Raw genomic sequence first — 3,312 nt, forward strand, 5'->3', positions numbered from 1 at the left:
TTTTACAGTTGAGGTTGGGGAGGGGCAGGCCCCGTCTTTCTGCCTTTCTGCTCAAGTTAGATTTGTTTCTCTAAGAATTCAAGAACATTTATTTGCTTAAAGGCTTGCCAGTGAAAAGGCCCCAGGTCTAATCCCCTTTCTGCTACACACCAGTGCAACTTAGGGAACCCTTCGCCTATTGACTTCTTCATGTGGAAACCGATCCACTGAAAGCAAAAAGGAACCGTTTCTTGTAGGGGGGGAGAAAACCTCTAAAATTCCATTCTGAAGAAGTCCTCATCCTTGGCCCGTGCAGTAGCAATAGAAGCAAAGGCTTTTTGATCCTCACATTTGTAAACTTGTAGACATAATAATGCCATTTCTCCAGTGTTAGCAGGTGTCCTGTCTGGAAGCTGCTGCCTCAGCCTCCAGCAGAGCTGGGAATTAGAAAATTGTCTGTCTTTCCTGAACCGTGAAGCGCTGCTCTTAAATAAAGGCCAGGTCAGATGTTAAAGGGACATTCTTGTCTTCTGAAGCCGAAATAATCTACAGTCGCATCGAGAAATGAAGGCATCCTCCTCCAAAAATGGTCAACCTCTTTCTCTGCCTTTATATTCCATAGGGTCACGGCAAGCTCCGTGCGTGCAGATGGATTGCGTGTCTCCCCAGCCCATAGCAAAGCAAGTGTATGGCTGTGCTTTGGGGCAGTACAGTGACTGGGGCAGGCTGTGCTCTTCTTTGTGCCCTCTGCTGTCCTTCCTCTGTCTCTGATAGAACAATGAATACAGATCACACTCCAAATATACATTTTCTATTTTCCCTGTGCTCATTAATAGATCTTAGACAATATGCTCTCTGTGTTCTGTTAAGCAAACTGAATGTGTTTTAAGATGGCCAGACTGTGGACACAGCTGAGGTTTTACAACAGGTGTGGAATGCCAGGCAAAGAAGCCTGGTTGCAAACATTCAGTCTTTGCACCAAACATAGATGTGCTCCCAGAAGAAGGAACATGTGATGCTGAGTGTGCAGGACAGAGAGATGGGCTTGGCCTAAAGATGGGCATTAAGAATGGAGAACCATTGTGTTTCCTCAAACCAAGCAAATCCTCTAGGGGAGAGCTGAACCTCAGAGCTGTCACCTGGAACTTTGGGATCCGGTGGTGGGGGCCAGAATCTGGCATTTTAGTACAGTATGTGCAGGATGGGGGGAGACTGTCCCAGTCCCTTACCTGGATGGAGGTGGGGGAAAAATGATGGGGCAAGGTGAGAAACCTCATCAGAGCTCCCTTTGTGATTTCCTAGCCTGCAAAACCATTGTTGGGTTTCTTTTCTAGGTGACACCAAGAATTGCTCCAACATGGTGGAGCATGGCTGTGGTGTTTGGTGCTGCAGGAGGATGGGGTGGGACAGCAAGGCCACAGCCAGGAAGGGAAGTGGGGATGGTGAGGGCGAGGGAAACCCTTGGCTCTGCCCCCTTGTGTCTGCGCATGATGATAAAATCTTTTAATTAAATGATTGCACCGAGTGCACAGGGTGAACGGCACTCGCCTAATGAGCAGTTGCTCAGTTTTGCTTTTTCTCTCTGTTCAATGGATGGTGCTGGGTCCTATTAACTGTGCACTGTTCAAACCCTGCCCAACAGCGTCGTGGGTTTCCCCATGGGGTTGGTGTGGTACAGCTCCTGGTGGTGTCGTGGTACCTTCCAAGCATGAATGGATTGATACATAAATGCTGACTGCTATTATTTCTGTTTGAAGATGGGGGGGGGGGGGGTGGGGGTGGGGGGGTGGCAATGGAGGGTGTTTATGGGGGGGATTATTACATAATCTGTAATTCCTCCCCATTGCACTCCCTTTGCCAGGATCTACCCAGCAAGTCCAGTTCTCTGTGAGTGAACTGGGTGTTCAATTTTATTTTCATACCAAAACATAGGAAACCTCTCTTAACATCAGACTGCTTTCCTCATCCTGTTACCTACACCTCCCGCTCATTAGGGACAAATATTTGCTCAAGAAGTGGCAAGCTGCTTTTTTGTTTCTTCCAAGTGATAATAGAACAAGTTTTGGCCAAAAAGAAAAGTTGTGGCCAGGCTGGAGAATGATTCCTAGCGCCAACCATATGCTGCATTCATCATGCTGAAGTGCCTTAATTACTGGTGGATGTCGCCGTGCTTGTAAAGATAGCGCAAAGCTTTTGGCCAAAGTTGTTTGCTGATAACCGCCCCCCCCGGGGGGGGGGCGCCCAAAAATCCTGAAAACCTTTCTGCTGCTGAGTTTTCCTTTGGGCATCCCACACGGGTGTGCATCAAGAGATGCTTGTGGGATGCACAGAATCTTGCAGAGTTAGAGCTCTGTCTTGGGGAAACTCCATTGCAACGCTGGCCTCAGCCTGGGGTTGGTGTCCTGCTTTCAGCTGGGACAGAGCTGACTTTCACCGTAGTGTCTGCCATAATGCAGCTGTAAGGAGTGGGGAGCGAGCTCCTATAGATGCCAAGTACTGTGCATCGTTTCCAAAAGCCGTTCCTATCCTGAAATCCAAAATGGGATTTGGGATTCCTGCTAAGGGGTGAGTGGGGCAGCAGTAACAAGCAGCAGTCTCCCTCCCCTCCTTTATCATTCTGATGATAAAGGACACTTTAAAGGCTCTCTGACAATGAATGAGTCCCGGTTAAATATTTCGGGAACTTCTTTACATGGTTTCCTCTGATGCGTGCACTGCTGAGACATCTGTCTTCGGTACTAATAAAGTAGTCTAGATTTAAAATGAACTTCATTGGATCTCTTTGAAACTATAGGCACATATGGTTCATAATTAGCTGGATATCTCTTATAGTTAAATGATTTTTTCCCTTCTCTTTCTCTCTCTCTCTGTCGCCCATTCGCATCAATAATAGAAGCAAACAAAGTTCCAATTGTTCCCTGTTGCGGGACATTATGTGCCTGAATAAATGGATGTTGGCTGTGTCTACATGGATTTGCCATATGGCTACAAAGGCTCGAAGAATAGGGGCAGTGTGCTTTGTGCCGAAGGCGGGCTGGGTGGAGCGGGCTGCAGGGCGGCCGCACACCTTCCCCGTGCCCGGCAGCTGGAGCCCCCGCCATGCTCCGAGCCCACCTCCACAGCCCAGGGATTTGGGAGCCGGGCACGGGGATTTCTTGGTGCGGAAAGTCCTATTATGAGCGGGGGGCTGGGACAATGGACGTCCCAAAGGCACCTGCTTGCATGAAAGCCAGAGAAAAGCCCATAAATCCTGGAGGATCCAGCTGCCTCACTCCGGGCATTGTTGGCTTTCAGAAGGAAAGGGAAAAAGCTATTTTTCTTTTTCAAAGGGGG

Source organism: Lagopus leucura, unplaced genomic scaffold (genome assembly GCF_019238085.1).
Source record: "Lagopus leucura isolate 7727_CA_CO unplaced genomic scaffold, USGS_WTPT01 Super-Scaffold_100044, whole genome shotgun sequence".
NCBI lineage: Eukaryota > Metazoa > Chordata > Aves > Galliformes > Phasianidae > Lagopus > Lagopus leucura.